The sequence below is a fragment of the Nomascus leucogenys genome, chromosome 8, assembly GCF_006542625.1.
Source record: "Nomascus leucogenys isolate Asia chromosome 8, Asia_NLE_v1, whole genome shotgun sequence".
Lineage (NCBI taxonomy): Eukaryota > Metazoa > Chordata > Mammalia > Primates > Hylobatidae > Nomascus > Nomascus leucogenys.
Window position 1 is genome coordinate 56,978,478 of NC_044388.1, and position 19,877 is coordinate 56,998,354.

The 19,877-nt window shown below is 39.1% G+C and overlaps 1 long non-coding RNA gene across 1 annotated transcript; it reads left to right on the forward strand.

The window, feature by feature from the left end:
• Positions 1 to 12,967: 12,967 nt before the first annotated feature.
• LOC100589198 lies at positions 12,968 to 14,598 on the forward strand. The gene is made up of 2 exons (XR_178638.3): positions 12,968 to 13,149; positions 14,300 to 14,598. It is a non-coding gene; the product is annotated as an uncharacterized LOC100589198 (long non-coding RNA).
• The last annotated feature ends 5,279 nt before the right edge of the window (positions 14,599 to 19,877 follow it).

The window sequence follows — 19,877 nt, forward strand, 5'->3', positions numbered from 1 at the left end:
TCTCATTCCTGTTTCTTGACCTCCACTCTACAGTCTGATTTGCATTAATACTTTCTTGCATTAGATCTCTCCTCTCTCTTCCTGGCCTCTATTTTTCTAAATATTTTTGTCATGTTTTAGTCATTTTAAATTAATATCCTGCAAATTTTGAATTAATTATGTAAGCATGTGCCACCTTATACAACTGGGGAGTGATTCCAGTGTGTCTTCAGGGTGAAAATACTTAAGACCCCCTTCCTGATCTGCTGGTAGTAGCAAGAGGTCTAGGAGTTCAGTCTGTTTCCCTTCAAGATTCCTGTTGAATCTTGACAAGGGGACAAGAAACTCATCACCTACATTGGGAATCTTTTGCTGGAGCTGTGTGATAATGGTGCTACTGCCAACAACTTGGCACTGGCCATATCACACCTGACGCAAATGCTCCAAATAATATAGACATGGAGTCCCAATCATCCCCCATAGGCTAACACATCAGACACCTTCTAATTTCCAGCAGTCCAAGACTTTCTCTGTGTGATTTGCAGTGGAAGAAGAACAGGCAATTTATTTTAAAAAACATAGTTTCGGAGGTCAGTTAACATACACAGCTCAGATGTAACTCTCTAGATAAGTGCACATCCATCTTTCTGATTTAGAGAAGTCCTGCAGAAAGTATTGCTTGAGTGTAAAAAATGTTATCACAAAATTCATGTATTTCCCCCTTTTGACATCAAATAGGGTAGATAGATCCTTGCACACAAATGTTACCTCTTTCCCTACTTCATTGGTGGAAGGAGTATACTATTTCTCTCCTTGCCCCTGTGACTTTGTCTCATGGCGGACAAAGTGTTCTTTTCCACCCCTCGGTCTGGGGCTTGAGTATGTGTTTACTTTGGTCGAATAGATCTTATCAGGTACAATTTGATCAGAGGCATAACCTGTGCTTGCCCAGTTGGGCTTGCATTCTTGTATTCCTGCCTTTTATCACGAGAAGATACCTTGAGTAACTTTTCTAAGAGGATGAGAGAGACACACACAGAATAACTTGGACCCAATCTGAAGCCTGGACCCCAACCCACCTGAGGATGACCTAGCTCAGCTACATCCCAGCTACCCTGAAGATGTGTGAGTGAGAAAAAACATGCTTATTTTTGTATGCCACTGAGATTTTGGATCTGTCAATAACTGAGACATCAGCCAGCTCCTCCTTTTAATTATTAGCAAGACAATATTGATTGCGTGTGAAGGTCAAAGGGCATCTGAGGTTGTACAGGCATGATTGTCTGTTCTTTCTGGCTTTGTATTTCCATGGTTATGAAACACTTGGAGCCAGAGCAGGAAGAGTGTTTGCCAATTCAGCCCTACCCTTATACACTGACCATGGTAGAGAAGTACAAGAAGATGGTCTTAGTCTTTGTCTTGGTGAGGCATGCCTGAAATGCAGAAGTGGGTAAAGGCCTTAGTTCTTCTGATGCCTGTGAAGATGGCTTTGATAGCCATTAGGGAATTTTATAAATATCCTCTTTCTCCTCTTCCCAGGACCATGCTGGGTTTGCATGTCTCCACTCTTCTTGAAGTTGTCCTTGACCAATTACTTGGTTTGGACAATAAAATATAAGTAGGTTTGATGTGTGTGATGTGCTACCTCTGGGTAGAAGCCCTAAGAACTAGTGTTTACCTTACCTGTCCTTGTCCTTGCCATTTTAACGGGCCACTTCCCACATGGTGGAGGATGATGCTATGGAAACCAAGTTCAGAGCTGATGGACACAGAGCATGAAATGGAAATACACATTTGCTATTGTAACTCACTGAGAGATTTCTTTATTACACCGTAACCAAACCTATCGTGGACTCTTACAATTTCCTATATTAAAGATGATTGAAATATACTAAAGGAGATGAGGCAGGTTACTATTCAAATCAATATGGGAATAGCACCATGAATATATGGTTCAAAGTAAATTTTTTTCGAATGTGGAACAAAAGAGAAATTGCTTCGGAAAGACATGATTAAAGATGAATAGCTTGAGCAGTCATTTGAATATGATAGGATCTCAATAGACAAATTATAGAGGGAGGCATTCAAGAGAGATGAAATGGGAATGGAACTGGAGAGCCCAAGGGATATTTAAAAAATGGAGAGCAGACAGATGGACTTGCATTCAAGCCTTTTGAAAACAGGCTCATTGCATATAGCTGAGCAGCCTTTCAGTACAGAAACTCATGCTGTGACCTTAAATAATACCAGATAAGAAGACCAGGGCAGAGGGTGAAGACCCTCCAATGTCAGACAAAAAAATATGACCTATGTTCTATTGGCAATGAGAGTTATCAGTGCTTTATGTGTAGTGCAAGAGTCAGAGGAAAGCAGTGTTTTAAGAAGATTCCTCTAGCATGGTCTACATGATGAACAAGGAAAATTAAAAGGTGACTTACCTAATTTTCTTTCCCTCTTGCTTTGTCTGGAGGACCCACCAGAACAATTGAAGAATAATATGGAAAGCCTTGATATAAGATTCATAAAATGAGAAGATACAAATGAAAAGGCACTTCTCGAGTGAAATGTGTATCATGGAGTCACTAGTCTATAGGTTCTGCCACTTAGAAGGTTGTGTAACCTTATGCAAGTTACTACTATATCACTTTAAGCTTCATATTCCATACATGCAAAATGGTGATAATACCAGTACACATTTCACAGACTTCTAGGGGAGTGGGTGGTAAATGAGAAAATTCACTCATCCCAGTGCCTGTTTAGCCTATATCGTAAATACCAACAAATAGAGGCTACAATTACTTAATTAATGATCATTTCAGTTTCTCCTGGGGAGTATGATGGTATTTTTTTTTCCTACTAAGCAATCAATTTGCTGTTTCTATGTGATACTTCTTTGGAGAGGAAGACAAACTTCCTAAAAATGTTAAGCTATCAAAATAAAAATGAAAAAACGCACTTGTCTGTTATTTCAACATCACTCGTCCATTAGAACAGAAACACCAAGTAAGCATGACCATCAAGGCAGTTCTTTGTGCAGTTTGGTAATTCCTTTTAAGGCCCCCAGGGAGGCTGGTAGGGAAGAATACTGAATAGGAAAACAAACAAGATTAGGTCAGCACCCACTCTCCCTTTGGGGGGATTCACAGTACTGTTTTTGTTTGAATAAGCAAAGCTCTTGCACAAGTTTGGTTTGTTTCTCACTGAATCCAACGTCTTTTCCCTATCCTTCGGCTAATATTTTAAAAGGTAAAGCAAGCATTCAAAAAAGTAAAGTGGCACTTTAAATAAAAAGTGGAGACATTTTTTTCAAAAGGCAGAGGAAGTCAGCCAAAATAGGACAGCCTTCCTTAGTTGTATAAACTGAAAATCGGTGAGTTAAGCTATAGAAATGTCTGTGTGCCTCTTCTCTGCCTGTATCTATCTTGGACACTTACATCTTCACATCAACAAAATTAGTAAGGAAGTTATTACCCAATTTTACAAATGAGGAAAGAGCAATTAAGTAAATTTAGAAGCACGAAATAAAAATGGGATTTCACTCATTCATTAAACAGATTTATGAGTGTCGATTTTATGGCAAACACTGTTTAAACCACAAGGATGTAACCTTGACCAAGTCACAGAATAGAATTTCAAGCAGCTAGAAGTGTAATGATGTGGTGGAGGGTAGACAAATAAACATAGAACTAGTGTGATGAGGGCTTTGAAGATTCCTTGGAGGAGGTGAATTCAAGCTTGAGTCCTTCCGGTTGACGGCAGGTTAGCATCTGCTAGGGCGAGAGGGCAGGGCACGAGGGGAAATGGAGGCAGATCAAGGTGGCTGGAATGTGGCATGAGAGGCAAGGAGTGACCAGGTCACTTGGATCATGAAGTTCCGTCTACATTAGGGCATCTGGACTTCATCAGAATATGCTGTCGATATCCACTGTCTTTATTAGAATCTGATAAATCCTTAACCTTTCTATCACTACCACCTCCATCCAAGCCATTATAATTCCTTACTGTGATTATTGTCATATTTTGTGTGATCTCCCTTCTGATCTTGACCTTGAGTCTATTCTAACACTGCCAGAGTAAGCCTGTTAAAATGTAAGTTAGATTATGGCACTTTGGCTTAAAACTTCCAATGATTTTTATGCATTAAGAAAACAGACAAATGAAAGGCCTGGATCCATATAGCCTGTATGGCTTTACTGGATCTGCTACCTTCTTTCACCACTCACTTTCCACCATATACTCTCTGATCTCACCTCTTATTGCTGTTCCCTCTCCTCACTCTGTCTGGTCAATTGATGCAGCTTCCCTGCTGTTTCTAGAGCACACACAGGGTCCACAGCATGCTATCACCTCTGCTACTCTCTCTGCTTACAATGTTTCTTCTTTCTGACCTCCTTAATTAAGGTCTCTACTTAAATGTCACCTTCCTGATGAAGCTTCCCCAGTCCCCTTTATGTAAAGCTGTAACCCATCCCTCTATCCACCTCAGGGGATCCCTTTCATGGAATTCACTATCTAACATACTTAAATTTCTTGTGTTTTTCTTGTGTATCATACATCTCCTCCTCTAGCATATGATCTCAAGAGGAGGCATGTCTACCTATCTGCTCACTGCTGTGTCTCCAGTACAGACAACAGTGTCTAGAATAGAGAGGCTTCCCACTAACTGTTTATTGACTACATGAATGAGTATACCTGGACACAGTTGGAACAGTTGCATATGAATGGAGCTTTCATTTCTTTATAAGACAAATAGTAAACACTGAGCTTCTGAGTGTCACTATGTGTCATAAGATTAGCCTAAAAAGTAAATCTAAATATAAAGGGATACAAAATGTTATAATCTAGGGAGGATACAGGCAAACCCCGGGCAGCTCGGATCTATAATTATTACTCTGAAGGTCAGAAATAGGAGCAAAATACTAATATTGTAACCCAGAAGGTAAAAAGGTTTTAATAAATATAAAATGTTTGGCTTATGCTAGTTCTTTATTTGTGGTAGTGAGAGGTGAAGCCAACTGGACTTCCTGGATCGAGTGGGGACTTGGAGAACTTTTCTGTCTAGCTAGAGGATTGTAAATGCACCAATCACTGCTCTGTGTCTAGCTAGAGGATTATAAATGCAGCAATCAGCACTGTGTAAAAATGCACCAATCAGCACTCTGTGTCTAGCTAAAGGATTGTAAATGCACCAATCAGCACTCTCTAAAAATGCACCAATCAGTGCTCTGTGTCTAGCTAAAGGATTATAAATGTGCTAATCAGCACTCTAAAAACACGCCAATCAGCACTCTGTAAAAACGCACCAATCAGTGCACTGTGTCTAGCTAAAGGATTATAAACGCACCAATCAGCACTCTGTACAATGGACCAATCAGCACTCTGTAAAATGGACCAATCAGTGCTCTGTAAAATGGACCAATCAGCAGGACGTGGGTGGGAACAAATAAGGGAATAAAAGCTGGCTACCCCAACCAGCTGTTGCAACCCGGTCAGATCACCTTCTATGCAGTGGATGGTTTGTTCTTTTGCTTTTGATAATAAATCTTGCTGCCCATTACTCTTTGGGGCGGTGCCACTTTTAAGAGCTGTAACACTCACCATGAAGGGCTGTGGCTTCCTTCTTGAAGTCAGCGAGACCAAGAACCCGCCAGAAGGAAGAAACTCCAGACTCAGTAGTCTCTGTTTCCTTCGCCTAATGAAACACTAGATTCATTCAAGCTGATCTATCAGCATGGCTCTGATGCTTTTTTTTTTTTTTTTTTTGGTTACTCTAACAGCTAAAATGCTTCCTTGTAATTTACCCAAAGTGGCTTAATAAAAATGAAATATTACTCAAAAGTTTGAAATAGGGCTAGATTTAACCATAATCTGGTGTAGGACCTCGAATGATGTCATCAGTACTCAACATTCCTCCGCCTCACAACTTTGTCTGCCCCCTAGCCTGGCTTTAGCCTAGACAGTGTCTTCATAGTGGCAGGATGGCTGCAGCAGCACGAGCATCAGCAGCATTTAAGTCTGCAGCAAACAAGCAACTTTTCTGGCAGCATCCATTGAGAGTCACTCTGATTTGACCAGCTTGAGTTACTAGCCACCTTGATTTGTGGCCAGGGAAAATGCAACATAGTGATTACTTCACCCATGGGTCACATTCAGGTCCTATGAGCTGATAGTGAGTTAGATGCCAAATAAAAATCAGTGTTTGTACCAGAAGGTGGCCATCAGGATGCATGAGGGCCAATCCACATGTGTCATCTTCTGTTTTCTTCTAGAATTTCCTGAAGTTCATTATTGTTAAGGATCTTAGCAACCAGTCTTTGGATTTAATATTAAAAAAATAAAATAATAGCAGCTATGGTGACACATTTTTAGTAACTTTTGCCATATTTTAGAAAGTTAGTTAACATATATAAACATCAGGAATTACTGGACAGATTACTAAGGGTTATGACTTTATGGTAATTTATTTATTTAGAGATGGAGTCTTGTGTTACCTAGGCTGGAGTGTAGTGGCATGATCATGGCTCACTGCACCCTCAACCTCCTGGGCTCAAACAATCCTCCCAAATAGCTGGGATTACAGGTGTGCACCATCATGTCCAGCTAATTTTTGTATTTTTCGTAGATATAGGATCTTTCTATGTTGGCCAAGCTGGTCTAGAATTCCTGTCCTCAAATGATCCTCCTGTCTTAACCTCCCAAACTGCTGGGATTACAGATGTGAGCCACAATGCCTGGGCTTTGTGGTAATTTAAATTAAGCTTTCCTGAATAGAAATTTCTCTGATGATGATGACGATGATGATAACAGATAATACTCAGACAATTGGGCAGAAAGTAGGTTTGTGTATTCTTTTTTTTTTTTTTTTGAGATGGAGTTTCACTCTCGTCGCCCAGGTTGGAGTGCAATGGTGTGATCTCAGCTCTTGGGTTCAAGGGATTCTCCTGCCTCAGCCTCCCAAGTAGCTGGAATTACAGGCGCCTGCCACTATGCCCAGCTAATTTTTGTATTTTTAGTAGAGACGGGGTTTCTTTTTTTTTTTTTTTTTTGAGACGGAGTCTCCCTCTTTTGCCCAGGCTGGACTGCAGTGGCACTATCTTGGCTCACTGCAAGCTCTGCCTCCCGGATTCACGCCATTCTCCTGCCTCAGCCTCCTGAGTAGCTTGGACTACAGGCACCCGCCACTGCGCCCAGCTAATTTTTTGTATTTTTAGTAGAGACGAGGTTTCACCGTGTTAGCCGGGATGGTCTCGATCTCCTGACCTTGTGATCCACCCGCCTCGGCCTCCCAAAGTGCTGGGATTACAGGCGTGAGCCACCGCGCCGAAACGGGGTTTCACTATGTTGGCCAGGCTGGTCTCTAATTCCTGACTTCAAGTGATCCACGCCCCTTGGCCTCCCAAAATGCTGGGATTACAGGCGTGAGCCACCGCACCTGGCCTGTTTTTGTGCTCTTTAATCCACCATTCACAGAAATGTTAAGGTTGGTGCCTTCTGGGCATGTGAATTTTCTTTGGGAAGGCAAACTGCAACTGTTGAGTAAAATATGTAGCAAAACAAAAAACACCAAATACTCTGGTATGCCATTCAACAAACTGATAGAAGTTCTCTTCTTACTTTTGGCAGTATATTTTATTATCCCAGTCCTGATTTGTTAGTACTTCTCTCCAGTGACATAAAATCAAGAAATGAAGTTAAAATTTTAGGAATATTCCCAAACAGTGAAAAATTGGTGAGATAATTCTATCAGCCTCCATGGTTGTTCCTGCTAGGAGCCAAGTCAGTGCCCTGTGTTATTCACACAAAAAGAACATATTTTGCATAACATATCTTCCAAGCAGTGATTATCCCTTGCAGGCTATGTGTTTTTCCAAGTGGTCCTGCTGATTAGAGGCTCTGAGTGAAATCTGTGCTGGTTGATAACCTGGCTACCTTGGCTTTCTACAACATTAAACCCCCTTTGGTCTTTTTAAACAGTAGCAGTCATGCCAGTAGACTTTCCCTGCCTTCAGAAGCGATGTTTCCTTGCCAAGAATTTAATTCTTACAGGTCACCAAGAAGTAGATGGTATGCGTTGGCAACATTAATATCAGAATGCAACTTTTGAGATTATGAATTATCAATAGAATATCACATATTGCATGTCTTTGTAGTTAAATTTTCAAATAATTCAGTGAGTATTGAATAAATGTTATTGATCATCACCACCTTCACCAAATTGATGTCGCACTCCCTGATTCTATTACATAATAGTGCCATTCAGTGTCCCATGTTAGAGAGTTAGATGGAGCAGAAAAAAATACCAGGGTTTTTGAGAAATGTTTATAGACCCATAACATTGGCATATTAATGCCTTGAGATATCATTCAGCATCTCTCAAAGTTATCATTTGCTTAGGCTGTTTTGAACCTCTTTTTGCCATGTGACGATTTTTAATATTCCTTGAACTTAATTTCCATGGAGTACACAATATAAGATGCTAATTTAACAAACACTTACATGGTCCTGTGTGCAGGAAGCTCGCCTCTGTATCACTGTAGTATTCATAAAAAGACAGTAACAGTCTAGGTCTTTGGCCTTTTCTTCTCTTCTCTAAGCCACAGGTCAGAACACTTTTTCTGTAAAGTCCCAGATAGTAAATCTTTTTGGCTCTTTGGGCCACACAATCTCTGTCACAATTACTCAGTTCTGCCCTTGCAGCCACAGACAATATGGAAACATAATGACCATGACTGTATTCCCATAAAACTTTATTTATGGCTAATGAATACTGGATTCCATATGCTTTTCACATATCAAGATGTTTTTTTTCCTTTTGATGTTTTTCAAACATTCTTTACTCACGGGCAATACAAAAACAGGCAGTAGATTGGATCTGGCCCATGGACCACAATTTGCCAACCCCTGCTCTAAACTAAAATGGGTAACCTAGATGATATTGGTACTTCTTTCCACACTAGCCAGATCAGTATTCTGTATTTCTGTTTTCTTACTTTTCTTTGGTGCTTTTGCAAAAATCTTGAAGGAGACAAACCTTCTAACTCTACCTATCCCTCAATGCTCATTAAGTTCCTACTGCCTCGATTAAACTTTTTCTTTACTCTTCCTTCACACAGAAATTTTTCTACATGACCCATTTAGAATAAGGTATGTCAGGGCCACACCAGCAGCACCTGTCCTCTGACATTTTGAAATAAATTTTGTTTTGCTACATACATTCAAAGAACACATGTTTTTTGGTCTCTGAATTTTTTGAAATATTTTTCAGAGCACAAATCTAGTCAATGTTACTTTATGACACCACTCCTGAACCAAGCTAGCACATAATTGTATATCCATTGAGCACTCAATTAACACGTTATAGAAAAACAGTGTATAATCATACGAGAATGGACGGATATTGTATCTATAGTTTTATAGTCAATACTCAACTCTCTGCACATTTAGTATATGGCAAAGCATAATTGACATGGGGTAGTAGAATGGATGTTATTATGTTTGGAGTAGTATGGTTTATTCTCAGATGTCCATTTAATGAAAGTGAGTAGTTGGCTTGTCTTCATTCATCTGATAAATAAATGCCTATTGAGTTCCTGTATTGTAGGTCCCAGCATTGAAGCAGATCTGGGTTGTTGTCTCATTTGTACAACATGACATCACCTCTGGGTCCAGCTTCGGCTGAGTGTGCCTCTGAAACATCTCACACATCAGAACTCTTCTCCCCTCCATGCCTGCCTCTGTTAGCCTCTCATTGCTGCTTGATTCAACAGTTAGGTTTTCTTCCTGTAGTCAGCTGGTGTCTTCTACCTTGTACACCGTTGTCAGAGTGATACTTTTATGAAGTATAACATATTATTAACATATTGCTAATTTCCTGTGTCTAACTGTTAAACGATTTGCATAGCCTGCAGGACATGTGAGCTTCTCAGGGCGTACATGTTCTCCCATGAAGACCCCTGCCTCCCTCATCTCTTTCATCTTGTACTACTTTGCTAGAGCTTCCATTACAAAACATTACCGACTGGGTGGCTTAAACAATAGAAATTTATTTCCTCACAGTTCTGGAGGCTGGAAGTGCAAGACCATGGTGCCAGTAGGGCTAGTTTCTCCTGAAGCCTGTTTCCTTGTTTTGTAAATACCACATTCTCTCTTTGTCCTCACTGGGCCTTTCCTCTGTGCACACACATCCCTGGTATCTCTGTGTGTCCCAATTTCTTCTTCTCCTAAGGTAGGAGTACAGTTGAATTACTGCTCAATCTAACAGTCTTATTTTACCTTAATTACCTCTTTAAAGACTCTAATTTCGAAATACAGTAACATTTTGAGGTATGGGGTTAGGACTTCAACATGTAAATTTTGGGGAGGTACAGTTCAACCCATAATGCATCCCTTACTTTCTTCCTTCTCCCTGACAAGCATCGGCCATAACAGATGTTTTACTGATTGCACCAAAGCCTTCCATATCTCATACTTTGCTCCTTCTGCTTTCTTTGCATGAGATACCTTTGTCTTATCTAGACCCTTTTTCTGCCTGATGAACACTGATAATATTTCAAGATGTAATTTAGAAATCACCCTTGGCTGGGTGCAGTGGCTCATGCCTGCAGCTCCCACTTTGGGAGGCTGAGGTGGGCTGATCACGAGGTCAGGAGTTCAAGACCAGCCTGGCCAATATGGAGAAACCCCATCTCTACTAAAAATACAAAAATTAGCCAGGTGTGGTGGTGCACATCTGTAGTCCCAGCTACTCAGGAGGCTGAGGCAGAAGAATTGCTTGAACCCGGGAGGCCAAGGTTGCACTGAGCCGAGATCGTGCCACTGCACTCCAGCCTGGGTGACAGAGCGAGACTCCATCTCAAAAAAAAAAAAAAAAAAAAAGAAGAAGCCACCCTTTCTGTATTGTCTTTCTTGACCTCTTGGTGTCTGTGGAGATGTTCCATGGTTGCACCTGTGACAAGTACTCATGTGGGTGTATCTGTCCTCAGTCCTAAATTGAAAACCAGAGCCTATGTTTCATTACTGCTCAATGAAGATTTGTTGGATGAATGACTTGCAGAATCTTCTCTGACCCTCTTGAGTTTTGGTTGGTTGGATACATTGATAGATAATGAGGCAACAGAAATGTTGCAGTGCCTGGGTTACCAAAGCAATTTTGTGAAGATACCTATACTGAGCAGGATAAGCTTAAGATACGTAAAGTGCAACCAAAGACACTGTGAAAGGTAACATGATAGGTTGTGCATAGAAGTGGACACAAATTGAAACAGGACACTTTTACTTTAAGCTAAACTATTATTTTCTTAGATTTATTTACAAGAAAATGATTAGAGTAAAAGTTTTGCTTTTTAAAATCACTTGAAAAATTTCCCAGAGTCTCTTTTATTTCTTTTTTCCTCACAAACAAAAAGAGCTAGCTTTTTCCTAAAGAAGTTTTATCCTGATGATTTTCTAAGTGAGATAGTAGATAATTACTTTTACTTTATATTAGATTTTTACCTGGCACCTCAGGACTTGGAAATAAAGCTTTCTTTGAGGGGAAAATGTTTTGAAACATAAAACTTCCAAGACAAAGCTGTACCCATTTTCTAGCGCAATTTATAGCAACTTCTAGAATCTCATATACAAGATGGGAGTTGAAAGAATTTTATAAAATTCTCATTTAGCAATATTAGAAAAATATTTAATACATTACCATTCACCCTTTCTTTCATAGATGTCAGACAAAAAAATAGGTCTAGATCTATTCTGACAATAGTTCCTTTCCTTCGACACTATGCTCCATGAATTGTTCTGTGGTTCCCTATTTTTTGAAATGTAGATAAGACCTATCTTGTATACACCATAAATTATAGTTCATTATAAACTATAGCTTATAGCAAACTCTAAGCAAGAATGATGAACTACTGCAATCTGGAGGAGAGAAATCCTCTGCCTGTTGGTAGGACTACATCAAGGTAGGTAGTTATCTGTGTTTCTTTGGAAGAGTCTCAAATCATGTCATTAAAAATGGCAGTACTATATATATACCTGATGGCTTTGTCCCTTGGTTAGGCTCTTCATTCATTAGTAAATTCATCAATTTATTTCCTCCGTCATTCAACCTATGTTTCCTATGAGCTTGCTGTGTGCAGGATACTTTGCTACATTAACTATGCAGTGCCTTATTGTATGCAGTTCTTTGCCCCATTTATTTTCATGATAAGGTTTCAAAAGAAAACTCTTAGTACATCCGGTGAGGGCCTTTACACTTGAAAAAAAATGCCAAACGTTTAACCTGACTGAAAATGTATCACCAAAGTGCTTGGCTTCTGGCATAAAGCAGGGACTATGTATAAACACATCATAAAAATAGATAAAACAAGAGCAGAGAGCCCAGAAGGGTAAAGTTGTCCTTTAGATACAGTCATGGTGACAACCCAAGCAGTGCCAGAGGATAAAGCAAGTTGCACCAGACTTCAAGTCAACAGACATTTATTGAACTCCAGTTCTGCATGGGGCACTGTGATAGTTGCTTTTGGGGATACAAAGATGAGTGAGACATCATTTCTGCCCTCAAGAAATTTACAAGGGGAGACAGAGATACACAGAACTGCCATACAAGGCAGGATGCATTAAGGGCACAAAGAGAGATATAACTAAAGTGCTTAGGGACATGCAGGAGAAAGTGGTTAATTTTTACCATAAATATCAGGGAAGGCTTCATGCAAAAGATAGGCTTTGAGTTTTTCATGTAAGTTTAGATCAGATTCTGAGAGGTAGAGATATGGGAAAGAGTGAAGTAAACAGCACGTAAGAACAGTCATGAAGAAGGCAATTTCAGTGTGCAGCATTTAGAGTTTGGGTCAGAAAAGCAGGTCCACTACAAGTGGGAGCTGGTTGCTATACACTGAAGGTTTGCAGTCCACAAAATCAATATGTTGAAACCCTAATCTCCAGTGTGATGGTATTTGGAGGTGGGGCCTTTGGGAGGTAACTGGGCTTGGATGAGGTCATGGGGGTGGAACTCATGATGGAACTGGAGCCTTTACAAGGGAATGAAGAGACAAGAGCTCTCTTTATGCCACGTGAGGATACAGCAAGGCCCCAATCTGCAAGCCAGGAAGAGTCCTCACGAGAACCAGACCATGCAGGAACTCTGATCGTGGACATTTCAACCTCCAGAACTGTGATCCAGTAAGTGTTGTTTAAGCCACCCAGTCTTTGTTATTTTTTATAGCAGCCTAAGCAGACTGAGACACATGAAGGTGGACTGAGACACGTGAAGCAGTCAATGTGGGGCTGTTCCTTCACTATCTGGTGCTGGAACCTTAAGTCCATGGGGCAGGCAGTTGGGAGAAAAGAGGGTGTGAAATAGAGAGGGGTTCAAACAATCTGGAACTCTTGAGGCTGAGCTGGTTCCCACAAGGACCAACTGGGACCCATTAGCCCCTCTTACCACCTGTTAGCCTCCATCTTTGATTATGGAATTGATTTGCTGGAGAAGCTGGAGCCTTTCCTCATGGAGCTAAATCCGCTGCTGCCACGGGTGGGATAAGCTGAAGGAAGGGAGTGGGAAGGAGCTGAGGAGCTGCACTAGGCTGCTACCCCCGCCAACCAGTTGAGCTGGTACTGGGACAACTATGTGTGCTGTCTGAAGCACAGCCTGGTGCCCTTGTGGACCTTTATAGCATGCAAAGAGTATGGCTGCTACTTCACTTTTACCTTTCAAATCTTGTGCAAATTCTCTTATGCCCCACCCCAACCCAGAACTCTGCAGATAAAGGAATTCTGGGAAATGTAGTTCCAGTTTGTCGGAATATGACCTACTGCAAATCCACAACACAGCACCAGAATATTACCTAGGATTATATTCAACCTGTTTCAGTGCTACTGAATATTTTATCTTCTCAGAAACCAGGTAGTCTCCTTAGAACATCACAGTGAGTGCAACCCCCAACAGAGCTAACCTGTGTAATTGAAACCATTTAGGGAACAATGTATTCACTTGCTAAAGATGAATCAACTTGTTCATTTTTCAATTGTTTAGGGCCTTGCTGGAAATTAACACAAGGCAGAGAATAAGATTAGAGGAAAAGAGTTATATCAAATTGATTCTTTTCTCTCTTATTTTTTTTATCATTGAAAAGTGAATGCAGAGACCCTTTTTCATTTTTGCTTGACAGCTTACAAATTCTAGATACACCAGAGCTCTTACATACAGATGTAGAACAATATGGTCTTGGGAAGCTGAAAATACTAACCGAAACAAGCAGGACAGGGAATGAGTCAAATGATTAATTTTTAATGATGGTAGATGTCTTACAACTCTGTTTCCTCTTCCTAGAAATGCATATGTATCTTTAGAAGAAACTCTGAAGTAAAGGCGAGATTCTTTGTTTAAAACATTAAAAACAAAACAGACCAAAACATCAAGCAAGAAGTTTCCTGGCAATAAACTAAGCACAGCATTATTTTTTAAGGAACACAAATTAAGTATTCAACCTGTGGCAAATTTGTACTTTCTCCCTGAATTATGTTGTTTTCAAAGAAAAAAATTGGAAAGGCTGGCAACATATCATCAAAACTGAAACTAGAATTAAACAAAACTAAACTAAAATGAAATAAAATGATGTCCATTCTTAATTCATCCTTGCAACTGGGCCGCTAGTTTTATGCATCTTGGCAGCCAATATTTTTGTCTCTAGGGCATAAATTATGCATCAGGTATCTCTGAAACTCAGAGACCAAGGAAAAAGGAGGTAATCTGGAAGGTGAAATAAATGTAAACATTCTGAAGAAAGAATTGAATCTGTACTTCAAGGTCAAAGATGAAATTCGAAAGGAGTTGACAATGCATAGAAAAAAGTGCTGAATTTAAAGTTGGTTTTATTATTATCATTGTTATTTGAACCAAGAATTAAATCCAGTAAGTCTAGAGCAATGACCATAATTCTATACTGTTGTTTTTCTATTTTAGAATCCAGTGTACTATTTCCAAGAGCTTGGCAAAAAAAGAAAAAGGAGCTTGACTCTAAATCTCTAAATCTTGGAGTCTGGATGCACTATTCATATGATAGGCTAAAATAACTACTAATACCTTATGTTCAAACAGCACTTTATGAAATGATTTCACATAAAAGATCTTTTTTGATATAACTGTTATATGGCATGTCTTCCATTTTATAGACAGGGTGAGTTGTTTGATGTGTAAGATGAGCTGAAATAGGAAAAGTGACAGAAAATTTACAGACCTATGGAATAATATTCCACAATGGGGTATTCTTTATAATTATCTGGGCTGAATAGCACCATCCAAAGTTCTTAAATCATCAACAATGCCATTTTTACTGTAGAGGATAAGAGTTATGATCCTTTGACTCTTTAAATTTTCTTCCTTGACAAAAGTGATCTACCTTTCTAGCCAACCTGTCTCAATGATCCATAACATTGCTACCCGGGTGCCAGATGGATATGATAGAAGGCTCCTAAAAGGCTCTTGGTTTGAGGAAAGTGTTGCTTACATACAACAGGAATCTTATGGGATTTAAGAAGTGGGGAGATGTAAGTTTGAGTCCTTAATAATTTAACTAAATTTACTTTTACAATGTTAGCATTGCTATTTTGGTTTATGCAATTTATGACTAATATTTTTAAAGATACTGAACATTATATTAATTTCTTTACAGCATGGCTTACCTTTAAATATTGCACCATGTCCATGGGTGCAATCTGTCCTAATCTATTTCTGTTGAGGACCCAAAATAGGCACTAAGATGTACAGCTGTGCCAAAGAGATATTTATCCCTCTTCTTGATCTAATCCACCATAAAATCTAGTAATTTCTTACTGTTCCAATGATTACTTCTTGCCTATAGCTGGTACTCAGTCAAAACAGCCTGTTACCAGATTAGCTACATTGTTTAGACCAAATTCCTCTTAACTGCCTACTAGATTTCTCATCTTGGATGCCCCATGGGTTCATCAAAATTAGGATGTCCAGAATGAAAGCCATTACCTTCCCCTCAGAGATGTCCTTTCTTTATAAAATGATTCCGTCTATGTATGAATGGCATCACGATCCCCTGAATCTTGCAAACTATTCACTTTTAAGTCATCCTTAACTCCATACCTTCTTTGTTAGCCACCTCATCCTGTTAAATCACAAGTGTGTTTCCAACCCAGCTTCTCCAGTTTATTCCTACTGATCGTGCTATTCCAGGTTCTCTATGTATTGCCTGGATTTTCTCAGCATTTTCATAACTAGTTTCTTTGTCAATAATCTCTCATTATTGTGGCCCCCAGCCTGCCAATGACCTTGCCTTAATTTTAGTGGGATAGTTTCGAGGGAATGGATGTTGGTGAAAACAATTATCTGCTTCCCTATTTAAGCCTTACAAACTGCTTAGCAGAGGAATGCAGCTCTTCACAAATTTGCCCCATATGGATCCTGCCCATGAGGCAGGTTCAATAAAGTCGACCAGTGATTGTTGGAGTGATGTGCAGAAAGGGCAAAAGGGAATTGAGGCATTGGCAAAGCTAGGAAGGCTGATGATATTTATTAATAGTGTGAGGCAATGTATCTAAATAGAGGTTGAAATATAGGAGAACCTGGGTTTGCTTAATGGGGCTATTAGCTGGGCAGTGAGCCTGGTGTGTAGAGAATGAAAAAAGAGGTGATTGTAAGTGGGGTTGTACGTAACAGGACTCTTGTGTGGCATTCATGTACTGTCTTTCCAGTTACTCTGACAAGTGCATCCTTCGATTTAGCTGTGTAATTTCTTTCATTATTATTCTTTTAAATTGACAAATAAAAAATGTATATAATTAGTGTATACAACATGATGTTTTCACATATGTATGCATTGTGGAATGGCTAAACGAAGCTGATTAATATTTGCATTCCCTCATATATGTATCTGTGTGCGTGTGTACACTTAAAATCTACTCTCAGCAATTTCGAGTATACGATACATCTTGTTAACTCTACTTGCCATATTGCACAATAGAACTTTTGAACTTTTTCTTCCTGTCTAAATAAAGCTTTGTGTCCTTTGACCAACATCTCCCCAACTTGGTAACTCTCCTACTGCTGATAACCACTATCTTACTTTCTGCTTTTATGAGTCTGATTCCTCTAGGTACCTCAAATTAGTGAAACCATGCAGTATTTGCCTTTCTGTGACCAACTTATTTCACTTAGCATAATATCCTCAAAGTGTATCCATGTTGTTGCAAATGATAGATTTCCTTCATGTTTTTAAGGCTGAATAGTATTCCGTGTGTACCATATTTTCTTCATTCATCCATCAGTGGTCACCTAGGTTGCTTCCATATTTTTAGCCATACAATTTCTTAATGTTACTTGAGCACACCTAAGACTGCATTTCCATCATTTGACATTTTGAAATTAAGACATTTTGAGAATATTCAGGGCATAAAAGTTGAATAGTGTTATAAATTTCCTATTGATTATAAACTAGATCAATGTAAAATTGCCCTCTACTCAATTTCATATTTGTCTTAACAAAACAATGATTAATTAGCGGATTTATTCACTCAACAAGTATTTCTTTAAGTTTGATTACATTCCAAATGCTTTTAGGAGCCTATGAACAAAATTCACTGTCCCCATTTTGTAGAGCTTACAGAGAATGTAGTCATTATTACAAATAATACTGACATCAATATTTGTACTCTGGGTTTTTCTTTGAGGAGGGGAACTGCATTCTAGCACCTTGTGTATGATATTTTCTTGTGATACATTATTTTTGTGATATTTTGTGTAAGAAATAACAGATTATTATTTTCAATTGTTTCTGAGAGTCTTTGCCTATATTATAAAGGGAAATTCAGACCCTTTACTTTTATTCTTCTGTTATTCTTTCGTCATCCTGATTTATACTTTTTAAAATATGTAATACTCTTGCCTTCTATTTATTTTTTTTACAGGTGGAAGTGTAGCCACTCTCTTTTTCATTCTACCAGTTGCTATTTCAATCTTTTTCAAGAGAAGACTAAAATTTTAAGAGAAGGCTAAAATTTTATGTAACTATCAAGGAGAGGAACAAAATTATGGCTTTTAATGCTCCCTTTGGGAAGGTTAAGAATTTGGAGCTTTTATTTTTCTCTTTCTTCTTAATTTAGGTCTTGATCAATATAACTGGAGCCTGTGGGGTATGTGTGTATAAAATACCGTTTAAATGTACTGTTTTAAAAGACTAAAAAGTGTGTTTAGTCTAGGTCCAGCTAGCAGAGCTCATTAGTAGTAAAAACTGGACCAGGGACTATTTTTGATACCAGATCCAGTCTTCTCTCTATTGCTTCCAGCTACCTTTCATCTTAGTCATAAGTTTGTGATTGAATAGCAAATGTGTTAGAGATTTCATTTTAAAACTAGTTCATCTTAGTGTGGAGCAACTCATGTGAAACTCTGACATTTCTTCAATGAATAAACCAGCCTGATAAATTTAGCATCTTCTAACATTAGTCAGCAAAAATGCTTTTGACTTATTGAAAGGACACACATTTTCCAGAAGAAGCCCACAATGGTCATGCAACCTAAGCAATCCACACTATTTAAGCAATCTGTCTATTTCAACAAACACATGCAAGTCGCCATCTCAGTGACAACTTTTCTCCATGAAACACAATTCTTCTTTAGCCTTGATTTGAAGCATCAGGTGCATTTAGTTTTCTGCACTACATTTCATTTCCCTTCTATGGAGTAATAATACAGTGCATTAACATTAAACCTCAAAAACATTCATGAAAAGGCATTTTATCCTACATTAGCAGCATCTTTAGATAGCCATAAAGCTCTTACTCTTCCCCTGCAAGATAAATAAGCAAAACCTTCAAATGGCTGAGGCATAGCAGTGCCCCTGAAGGAAGTGGATGCATATAATTATCTGGTTCTCATTTTCTAAATATAGACAAGGCATGTTATGTGATACAGTCCCTTCCTCAAAAAAAATAAAATTAAAAAAACCAGAAAAATCTTAAATATTCATTTATCGTATGAAAAGTCCTAGCTCTTTTAAAACATTCTTTATCATTGGCTTCCAGCCAATGATCACTGTAGTAATTTGAAGAGATACGTGTGTTCAAGATGATTTTTCTGTTTCTGCAGGGATGCCTGGATTATTAAGTATTCTAAGTCATGAGAGTAATTACTGGTGTTCCTCAGTAGAAGGCAACCCCATGAATAGAATTTTGTGAAACAACTTGTTTGGTATATAATGGATTCAATTACATTTATTAAATTGTTCAGAAATACACCTGTGACACTGTAAATTAACAACGATGAAGTGAGCCATCTCTAGGTTGGGGAACTCCCATAACAAAGCACAGGCCAGCTGTCAGGAAGGGAGCCCTGGTCGTGGATGAATCAGTACAACATCGGGGAATCCATGTCCAAGGAGCAGAAATCAGAAGGGAGAGTGGAGTCCTTAAAGAGCTACCAGCAGAGAAATGAAAGCTGGAAGGCCCGTTTTTAGAAAGAAAAGCTTTAATGAGCTAAAAGAAAGTAAATCCCATGAGCCCTAGGAGTTTTGTAAATAAAGAGACCAGCCTTCCCCTGGGTGTTAGGCTGTAAGCGAGCTTCCCGTTCAGAGATGCTGCTGCAATCACGTTTCATGTGCAAAGTTAGCTCATCTGGATTCCTTGTACTCCCAATTTTTCAAAGGAGTGACCAGACACCACCTGAAAATGTTGTTCACATTGCTTGGGATGTGATCCATTTGAGATTTATTTGGATTTTCAAGCAAACGTGCCACAGAAGATAAAGGGTAATTAGTCACTTACCTCCATGGGAATGAAGTAGGCACTTTCCTCATACTATCTAACTAAACAGCAGGGAAGGAAAGCAAGTTTTCTAGAGGAATAGATAGGGCAGACTGAGGCAGCGGAAAACAGCATAGCCC